This window comes from Glycine soja, chromosome 2 (assembly GCF_004193775.1).
Source record: "Glycine soja cultivar W05 chromosome 2, ASM419377v2, whole genome shotgun sequence".
Taxonomy (NCBI): Eukaryota; Viridiplantae; Streptophyta; class Magnoliopsida; order Fabales; family Fabaceae; genus Glycine; species Glycine soja.
The window spans coordinates 22,503,757-22,515,592 of record NC_041003.1 but is presented as its reverse complement, the minus strand read 5'-3'; positions in this window follow the sequence as shown (position 1 = coordinate 22,515,592).

The following is an 11,836-nucleotide window of genomic DNA, read 5'->3' as shown; positions in this document are numbered from 1 at the left end:
TTAAGACTGGACCTAACGTTTTCAGCCATTGGACTCCCAGGACCAGATCAGCCCCGCAAATAGGTAGAACATGGAAATCAATAAGAAAAGAGTGTCATTGAATGGTTACCTCCACATCGGAGCATGTTTGTTGGCACTGAAGTTCCTCACCATTGCCAACTGTGACGTGTAAGGGCGAGGTCTTGTTGGTGGTGAGACCCACAGTCATGAAAACCCTGTGATGCACGAAATTGTGCGTACTACCTCCATCTATGAGTATGCTCACTGGTTGGTCACGAATGTATCCCTGCATACATAGGGTTTCCGACACCATGTGCCCTGAAAGCGCATTGAAACTAAGCTGTGCTGGTGGGGGTTCCGGCATCGATTCTGGTAAAGGAGTGTGTTGATCATGAGGTTCGGAGGCTGTATCATCATCTTCCATAATCAATAGGAAGAGAGAAGAAGAGCACTTATGGCCCCTCGAGTACTTCTCATCACACTGAAAACATAATCCTTTTTCTCGTTTTGTGGCAAGTTCCTCCGGTGTGAGATGTTTAAAAGGGACGTTGGAGGAAGTATTGCGATTTGGTGTAGACAATAATGGAGGTGTGGAAGATGCTGGTGATGGTGTTTGTCGTGAACTAGAAGAAGCTCCAACCGAAGGTCGAAAGGTTCTGCGCGCGTCATTTTGTTTTTCTTCATGTAATCTAGCGTAAGCTACCGCTTGGCTCATTGAAACTGGTTGAAGTACTTGGACTTCCCGACGAATGGCCGGAGTAAGCCCCGAAATGAAACAACTCATGGCCATGGACGGCGGTAGCCCCATAATACGATTTGCTAATGCTTCAAATTCGGAGAGGTAGTTACTAACCGTAGTGCGCTGTTGCAATTTACACAATAAGCCCGTTGGATCCTCATATGTAGTTGCTGCAAATTGCGAATGGAGTGCATGAAGGAACGCTGACCATGACGAAAGCTGGTCGTTCTGATGCATCCATTGAAACCAAGCTAATGCTTGACCTTCCATATAAAACGATGCTATCGTGAGCCTCTCGTGGTCAGGTGCTGTGTGGTATTCAAAAAACTGCGTTATCTTGAAAATCCACCTCGTGGCGTCGGAGCCATCGAATCCCGGCACGTCTAGCTTCATCCGGTGTGGCGCTGCGTGTGAACTTGAGGCTGGGAACGTAGTTGCCTCTGGTTGCCTTTGCGGAGAACTATACCGATTTGCTTCGAGATGAGGCAACCGTTCTGATAGCGTCTCCATCTTCGATTCAACTGTTGCCGCGAACTTCACAAATAGTTCCTCCATTTTTTCCGATGAGATAGCTTTAGATCGTGTTCCTTCCACCATGTCTTAGCTACTTGCTCAATGAAAGAACCAATGATACCTAGCGTTTGAGGGCTAGGCAACCTCCACGGTCACAGACTTGCGCAAGCTGAGGGCTCGCGAAGACGATGACGGAAATTAGAAGAGAAATGAGAGAAAGTGAGAGAGGAAGCTTCTCGATGATATTTCTGTTATTCTCCTTTGCGTTCGTTACAGCTTATTTATATGGATGTAAGAATCATCCCTAACCGCACGAGTTAGTGGTAACTAATCTTAACTAACTCTACCCTTCCCATCAACCGTTTACATGATTAGTTCCCACCTAAGGCCCTTTAACCTAGCTGGTAATCATCCCAAAGCTTAGACCGTTGCCTCACACGTCCCGAACGACGTCGTTGCATGGCTTCATCGTGCAAGCACGTATCAGTCGTTTTTGAATTTTTTGAATTTACCTAAGTTTGGTCCCTCCCACTACTGCATAGTAGTGCCTTGCAAATTTGGAAGGCACAACTCTCGCGTGTGTGAATATTGTTGACTGAGTCAAGGTATTCATCATCTCCGAGCTCTTTCACTCCGAACGTGCACAGTCTCCTCTCTGGCCTCTTTCACTCCGAACACAGTCCAAAGCTTCGTCTGTCCTCGTTCCCGTAAGGTTTGAAGTGTGCCACAAGCTCGGTCGCCGTTCGCAGTTGCCATTCTCTATCTGACAGGTGCCTCCGACCATTGTAGGGTAAGTTTAATTTCTTTGTCTGTTCTTCGTGCTCTCTCATGCGTTTGGTTCATACATGCCTCGTTTTTGTACACCATAGTATTTATGCAGAACCTGGATTGCCACTTATAAATTGTAATCTATTTCTTGTTTTGACTAGTCTAATTCATAGTTAATTTTGATAGGTGAAAAATTTGATGAAGCAAAATCATAAGGAGCTGATTTGGTGGGTGGAGAGGATCTGATAAAGCAGATAAAAGTAGGGTTCATGGAGTTTGATTAACTATTTGCTTCTCCGGATATGATGCCTAAGGTGTTGCTCTGATTTTCTTTGTTTTAATTTGTGATCAGATTTTGTCAAATTTAGTGTTTTTTCCCCAAGTATATAATTTGAATAATCTAGAAAAGGATGAAATATCATTAAGTGATCTGCAAAATTGGTAACTGACTGAATTATTTGCATTCAGGGATTCTCCAAATGTAGATTAAAAACCACTTTTCATGTTTGACATTTCAAAGAACTTTTGATAAGATGCATTTGTTTTCTCTATGTGTTTTAATAAATTAATAAACCTAAGTGCTAGTCAATTGGTAGCATGCTGTAAGGTACTCTTCAAAGCTATTATTATTAAACTTTTAGATATATTGTCCTCATAACTTTTCTGTAAGTATGAAGACTTCAGTAACTTTTGTGTAAGTGTGAAGGTACACTCAACAAAGTGAACCAATGGGGTATGTTGCAGGATATGTCTTTGAATTGGACCAGCTGCATTTGGGGACCCACCTCAAGATTTTATGCCATAAATTCAGACAAGTAGGACCCTTTTACACCATCCAATTCCCACAAAACATTAGAAATATCCTATAGTTATTAGAAAACCATTCACATTTTAGTCTATTCTTCAAAAAAAAAGGGGGGAGACAGGGAGAGACACTATGGAGAGAATTAAAACAAACCTTTTAGACGACTTCATAGCATCTTCACAGTATTCATTATAAAACAAGTTGAGAACTAGAATTAAATAGGAATCATTGGTCCGACATTGTTTTGCTCCTTCTCAATAGTAGCTTTTCAAGTTTATGCCAAACAGTTAAGCAATCTATGTCATCCTCTAGCAAGACTACCAGTTCAATCATTTTTAATTTTTAAGCATGGAAGATATCAAATTTTAGAAATGGATAAACTGGCACCCCGTCCAACCCCCCACCACAAATAAATAAATAAAAGAGAACAGGACAATGTATCAATCATAATTATATTGGAATTTTTAAGAGTTTGTATGTAATTGGTTGTATGTGATATCATATTAAATGGTGTTTTGTTTTTAACAATTATATAAATTTTATAAAGAATAAATAATATATGCAGTATAATTCAATCACAAACAAACATGTAAGTTTATTAATTTGTATAATAATTAAAAATCATATCAATGATAATTTTTAATTAGTTAAAAGTATAATTTTTTTACATAATGTATGCTTTCTTAAACTATAGTAGTGGCCTGCTTATTTAAGAACATATTCGGAGTTTTTGGTATGCATTGCCAGCACTTGCTACTCCTTAGTCAAAAACATAAAATGTGCATTTTTTTTCTCCATGTTACTTCAAATTAAATAGTTTTTTTATGTGTTTCTTCACAGAAAATAATATAAATATTAACTCCTACACGAATCAAATTATAATTATTTGTTGCTAATAAATTTATTTAATTTTATTTTCTTCCTTTTCACTAAAAATATAATTTAATTAAATAAATTTATAGTTTTATGTGTTAGTAATTTCTTTTATGTTGTTAATATTTTGTTTATATACTTATACTTATTTATACATGTGAATGATGATTTTTTTTTTTGGTTTATATCATGATTTTATTTTAACACCTTAATTTGTATTTTAATCATGTTTTGATTGTTAAATATTTTAATGTTTAAAATTATCGATAGGTGTAAGGTGTTTTTTGTGTCACTTAATTTTTTTCAAATTTATAAAACTTAAATTTTTTTTATGAAAATTAAAAATAGAAATTGTGACTGGTGATTTTTATTTTAATATTTTGTCATATTTATAATAATATTAGTATATTAATTATTTATTTAGTTTTTAATATTTTAATTTGTTTTAAATCGTTATTTATTCATTTATTTAATAATTGTAGTAGAAATTTTTTTTACTTGGTCTCATTCTATTCTGTCATTTGCAATTCCCCTGCCTATTCATGAAATGACAATTCCCCTGCCTATTCATGAAATGATGCTGAGTACACTTATATTTATAACCCAATTTTTTGTTGTGTTATATGTTTATTGTTGACTTTGTTCGTTTAGATTGGGTGAAAAGTAGGCACCGATAACAAAAGGTAATGCTTTGGTTTTTATTTTGGCTATCAATCTTTCTTATCTGTCAATTTAATTTGACATGTTAATCAATTACAAATACAATGTTTATTTTATTTCTTTATTACTACAAGCAAGTCATATGGCTAACTGGCCTAATAGACTATGATTTACATTATATTTAGGCTAATATACCTAATGTTTTTTTCATTTCATTTCATTGGCCATGTACCTTACAAGAACAAAAACATATTGTTTTGTGTCTTTTTATTTCTCTCATTATGTCTATGTTTTGTGTCTTTTAATTGAAATGAGTTCATCAATTTCCAGGTTCTAAGTGTTCAAAAACTGCCATCTCTTTATCTCTTAGACAGGATTGTTAAGAACATCAGACGGGATCCAAGTGATCAAAAACATAAAACAATCATATAAAGTGGAAGTAAATATCTATTCTTTTTTTTGTTACTTTGTGGCTTTTAATTTTGATATATATGATATGATGATAATCGATGTGCCTTATGAGCAGGGGATGTGATGGCCTTGGACCTCATGAACTGGAAGACGAAGTTAATAGTAAGCATCACTTGCTTCTTTTCAAACCATGGGTTATACTTATAGGAATCTTGGATTTCTTCTTGGCATCACATTACTCCAAGGAATCTTTGGTTTCAATATTTATATATGGTCATACCCATGTCCAAAATAGTTGTAGGTAATTGTACAGTTAAGGCTGCTTAGGATGAACAAATTGATCAAAATAAAAATTAACTTGCTGGCGGTAAAGTGAAACTTGAACTACTCAAGGCATTGTTCTAGAAGACAAAAGAAAAATTATGGGCACATAGGCATCTAAAAGACTTGTTTGCGTGGATATTTGTTTTGTGTAGAAACTTAAGCTTGACATGTTTTCGAATGGCTCAAGTGTATCTTACAGAATAATATGTGATATATAGCAGGTATAAACTGCATATTATGGAAGGAATATAGATGTCGCCACTTCTGCCTTGTATTTTATATACCTACGCAGATATCATAGCAAGTTGTTCCTGAGCTTTGGACTAATGTAACTAATTATAATTTTTAGTTTAAAATGCATGTCGGGTAGGATTTTAGCTCCATCTTTTAATGCTGCAGTATGCTAGTCATTTGGTCCAACTCTGACAGCTTGGTTCTATACAGGCTGAAGTTGATAGTCTATATGCTGAGGAATGCAAACTTGATGATTGTATAAGGTTAGCTACTAATTTTCCCCAAGATTTTGTATGAGTCCCAGTTTGTTATTTTTGATTGTATGCTTTCACATCTCAGTCCTAATAACATTGCGAGTAATACTCATGTTCATGATGTTTTTCTTACCCAAGTATGTACAATTCTTAATTTATGTCGTTATCCTGACTCGGAGATCTACAGTTTAACCATATGTTTTATAGAATTGTTCAATTACAACATATTTCACTTTTTAGTAAATATTAAAATGAAAGTCTACTTGTTTTACCGAGATAAATAGATGTTTTGCATGGTTGAATTTTGTTAATTTGTGTGAGCTTGAAGATGTATGCTAAAATGACTTTGTTACTAGCTAAATTTGGCAAAAAAAAAATAGCATTCTACATCTACATCGGTTGTAGATCAAAAACGATGTAGAAACTCTACATTCTACATCGGTTGGATCTCATAAACGATGTAGAAACTTCACAATTCTACATCGGCTGGACCTCACAAACGATGCAGAAACCTCACATTCTACATCGGTTGCACCTCAGAACCGATGTAGAAACCTCACATTCTACATCGGTTGCACCTCAGAACCGATGTAGAAATCTCATGATTCTAAAACGGGTCTGACACCATGCCCGTCTTCGTAACCATGCCCTTTTAAGACGGTCTTTCAACCGATGTTGTAGGGCCTAGCATTTTCAACGACTCCTATCTACAACCACGCATCAAAATCGATGTAGAAAGGCTCTCAGAACCGATGTAGAAGACCTATTTTCTAGTAGTGGGCCTAGTATTTTTGAATAGCAAGAAACAAGCATGTGTTGCCTTATCTACAACTGAGACAGAGCACATTGTTGTAGGTAGTTGTTGTGCATAGATTTTGTGGCTTAAATAACAACTTTTTGATTTTGGATTGCAATTAGATCACATTCCTTTAAGACATGATAAAACTAGTGCCATTAGTCTCATAAAAAATCCTATCATTTCATTAGGGATCATATTCACAAGGGTGAGTGTGATATAGAGTTTGTTGATATAGACTAACAACTAATTGATATCTTCACTAAACCTTTAGCAAGGGATAGGTTCTTCCACCTTCGTAATGAACTTAGCATTCTAAGTGAGTCTAATGTTACTTAAGCCAATTAGGGAGTATTCATTCATGTACATATGCATTTACATTTGTTTGATTGGTTGTTTGCACGTGTTATTTGTATTCTAGAACATTTAACATTCATAAAAATCATTTTAGCATGTTTAATTCTGGAAAATTATGTTTTAGCATGCATGATAATCCATTAGCATATCTTGTAATCGACTATTACGAGCAGAGGCAAATATCTAAGCTCTCTAGATATACTTGTAATCGATTACCAACTTGGGCAATTGATTATTTTAGTGAAGACATAAATTTCTACTCTCTGTCTAAAACTGTAATCGATTATCGCCTTAGGCAATCGATTACCAAGCGTCTAAAACACTTTCAGCAACTGAAAAGACACCTCTCCTGTCCTTTTTAAAGCTTTCCCAAACCTAGAAACCTCTCACATTTTATCTTAGACCTCTTTTCGAAACTTAAAAGAGTATCTTTGTTAGTCTTTCAACCATCTAAACACATAAACCTCTCTTTCCACCTTCATCCTTAACCTCCACCAATGGCAAAGAAGAAGAATAAGAGGATAAAGACCATTGGGCATAGACCCACAGCCCCTAGAACGAAGAAGGAGAAAGAACCAACAAATGGTGGTCCTTCAGGTAGAGGAAAATGGATTTCACATTCTCCCTCACCTCCTACTACACCAAAGGCAACTCTTTGGTTTTTTGAAGAACACTACGAGGCTTTGTACAAGTTTAGTTATCCGAAGAAGGAGATGATTCAACCAAAGTAAGTCAGTTTGGTGTGGTTGAGGAGTGAAGGCTTCTCTTTTACTAAGTTGATTGAGTATCATAGGTTGAAGAAACTGGTGGAGAAGAAGGGCACCTACTACATTGACCTGGTAAAATTTTTCTATACCACAGATCATATTGATGGTGATACTGGGTGCTTGTGTATAGAAGTGAAAGAGCAACGAATTGTGATGACACTTGAGGTTTGGTTAGACATTACTAGGTTATCATCAGAAGGTGTTATGGTGAACCAGTTAGGTCTCAAGGAAGCTGGATTTGTTTTCAACAAGGTCGAGAAGTACAAGTCTATGATGAAACATCCTTCTGCCTATGTTGCCATTGTTACAAAAGCAAAGAGAAAGGAACATTTTGGTACTGGACCGCTGATGCTTGAGCACGGGTTTTTGGCTTATGTGGTTGCTTGGATTATTACTCCAAGGGGGTGAAATCATGCTCAGTTGACTGAGGAGGATCTACTCCTTATTAGTCTTACGCAAGGGAAGCTGAAGATCAACTGGGTCAACATTATTGTTGATATCATATTGAAGACAAAGAGGATTGGCTTTTTCAAATGTCCTTATGCGGTTTTGATCATCAAGACTCTTGACTATTTTTGGTGTTGATACCCAAGAGGAAGTCTTTGGTTTTGTTGAGGAAGAATTAGAAGTGAAGACTAAAGTCTTGAAGCAGATGGGGTACATCAAGTATGAAGAAGTTGGGATTGGATGGATTATGAAGAGTAGAGAAGATCAAACAAAACAAGAAGTAGAAGAGAAACCCATAAGCCCATTTGAGTAGATGTTGTTAGTAAAGATGGATGAGCTCGTGCGAGTGCACAAATAAGAGTATGTTGAGCTTAAGGAGTGCTTTGAGTCTATCTCACAAAGACTGAATGTTATGGGAGCACCTCATATAGATGATATCTGATCCTTAGTTATCCTTTAGGATCCCCTTAAATAGTTAGGCTCACAGCTCATAAGAATATAGTCTAGGCTTGACTTTTGTTCTATGTTTGTTTCTATATTTTGACTATGTTACCTCTTATTTTATTAATCAGTTGTAATTTTGTTTTAATTAATAATATGATATCTTTCTTTTCTCTATTTTTGTGTGTCTTATATTGTTATTGCTTGTATTCTTTATGATATACACTCTTTTTGGTTTTGTGATGCCTAAAAGGGGAGAAAGATTGTGATGTTCTTTGAGAAAAATTAATGATTTTGATGGTTGATTGAAAACAAACTTGACTTAAATTTAAATGATGCTACTAATGTGGTTGTGAAGCATGTTGTAGAATAGGTACTATGAAAGGAAAACATCAATCCACAATATATGGATTTGGCATTATCAAAACCAAAAAAAGGGAGATTGTTATAACAAAGCCTGAAGAGCTTGAAGCCCTTAGTTTAGTTTTGGTTTGATAATTTTGCAGTGCCTAACATGTTTTGATAAATGAGGCATTTATATTGAATGTTTTAGACTAGGCATGTGTGTGATATAGTTTTTAATCTTTTTCATGCTTAGCGTTTAATCAATTATGAAGTAGATGAAGATTTATTTTTCTGTAAGTTTCTTAAGAACTCACTTTTACTTGAAATTTGGTTAGCAACATCGAATTAATCGATTGCCTCATTTGGTAATTGACTACCCAAGCCAATTACAAAAGAAGAAAGGTTCTACAACTTAGGACAATCGATTACCCCTTATGATAATTGATTACTCAACTCTTGGAAACAAAGAGAGGCTTTTTGTGTGAATCTATAATTGATTACCAAACATGATAATTGATTATCCAGCCAATACAGAAGAAACTAAAATTCTCATATAGAAATGAATTAATCTATTCCTTTATGATAATCAATTAACTAGTTTATGGAATTGGAGAACAAAGGGAATTTTGACAAATTAATCGATTAGATCTCTTTTAGCTATCAAAATTTATAAATACCCCTGTGTATTTTCTTTTTAAGAGAGTCTTGATTTGTTCAGTTTAAGAGAAAAACACTTTCAAGAGAGTCCTAAAAAGGAATAGCACTACAATAAGTCTACAGATTGAAGTTGATGAAAGAATCACTCATTTTATAATCATGAATTGATAAACTATTGAAGATCAAAGATTTACTACACATTTAAGGTGTATTTGATCCTTATCATTTAATCTTTTAAGAGTGTTGTTCTTGGTTAGAGCTACTAGGGATGTTGGAGAAATGATAAGGTTTCAACTTTGGAACTTTTCTTATAGGGTTCAAGAGAGAAATTTGTTTTCTATTAGAGAATTATGTGTGGATGGTGTTTGTACTAGAGTTCTCTATATAGTGGATGTTTTAAGAAGATTTAGAACAAATTGGATGTAGGTCCAAATTAGACTGAACCAGTATAAACTCTTGTGTGATTCTCTATAACTTTGAGTATTGTAATCATCTTGGGAGGGTAATCGTTTTCAAAGGGTCATCATAAAAGTTTCTTTTTTCTAAAGATCTTTTGAAGAAACTTTGATTGGTTTAAATGGGTGTTTTTTAATCGGTATTAAGAATGATTTGGTAAAGATTTTGAAAAAATCTATCCAACACCCCTTTTAGATTCTTGGTCTGATCCTAGCTTGCCAATGTAGTTCTCGTGAAGAAACGATTGAGGAAAATGAGGATGTGTGTGTATTATACGAATTTGAATAAGCATTGCCCAAAAGAATTGTATCCCCTACCTAATATTGACCAATTGGTGGATAACTCCTCTAGTTTCTAGTTATTATCCTTCATGGATGCTTATTTAGGATCTAACCAAATTTTTATTAACCTGAAGATGATGAAAAGACAACCTTCAAGACAGATAGGGCGAGTTATTGTTACAAAGTAATGTCGTTTGGCTTGAAAAACACTAGAGCAACTTATCAATGAATGGTGAATTATGTCTTCTAAAAGTAGATTGGCTGGAATTTGGAAGTCTATGTTGATGACATGATTGTCAAAAGCAAACAAGAGGAAGAATATTTGGCTGATTTACAAGAGGTGTTCACACAATTAAGGAAGTAAAACATGAGGCTCAATCCTCTCAAGTGCATTTTTGGAGTCCGAGCAGGAAAATTCTTGGGTTACATGTTGACTAAAAAAGGAATAGAGGTTAATCTCGAAAAATGTAGGGTCAATTTAGAAACGAGAAGCCCTAAGACAGTAAAAAAGATTCAATAGTTGTCAAGTTGAATAGCGGCTTTAACAAGGTTCTTTATTTGGCTGTAGCAAATGAAGCAATTAGTGTTGCTTTAGTTCAGAAAAAAGGTGAACTTCAAAGATCGATTTATTTTGTGAGCAACACACTTCAGGGGGTCGAACTTCAAAGATCATTAGAGAAGGTAGTTTTTGCTTTAGTAATGGCAACAAGACGCCTACGACTATATTTCCAATCACACCGGATAATGGTGTGAATTGATTAGTCCATTCGACAAATTCTTCACCGACTTGATTTGGCGAGAAGGATGGTTTCTTGGGCAATAGAGGTTTCAGAGCATCAAATCCTTTTTAATGCACATGCGCTAGCTGATTCCATTGTTGAATTAACCTTAGAAAATCTATAACGGGAGATATTATTTACAATATATGTAGATAGATCTTTCCATGAGAAATCAAATGGATTAATTGTTGAGCAGGCACTGACATTTGCCTTTCCGACAACCAATAATAAAGCATAGTATGAAGCTTGCATTGTAGGAATGAGGTTGGTGGAGGAGTTGGCGCTGAAAAGGTAAAGGTAGTAAGTGATACTAAGTTGATAATTTTCCAAATCAACAGAGAATGGTAGGCCAAAGATGAGCTCATGCAAAAATATCTTGCAAAAGCCAAGGCATTAAAGGCTAAATTTCAGTTGGGCGAATTCGTACATGTGCTTTGGGAAAAAAACATAAGGGTTGATATTCTATCTCGATTGGTGAGTACGTACCCAAAATTTGGGGAACAATAAAGTTGTGATGCAACAAACTCTTTGAGAGCCTAATTATGTCTTGTCGGTATCAAGCCAATAAAGTTGGATGACACTCATCGTAGCATATCTTGTGGATGGAAAGTTATCTTTTGATGACAAAGAGGTCAGGAAGCTACAATTGGTAGCAACAAAATATTGCATTCATAACACCCAACTCTATAGAAGAGGATACTCACAACCATTGCTGAAATTCTTGCTACCTTTTCAGCAAGGATATGTGTTTGCGGAAATCCATGAGGGGAGCTATGATCATCATTTGGATGGAAAAGCTCTAGCAAAAAAGGATTTTCGAGAAGGATATTACTTTTTTCAATTGAGTCAGATGCAATGAGTTATGTCAAGAAATGTGATAGATGTCAAAGGTGTTCAAACTTACACAATGCTCTTGTCAAAAAGTTAAA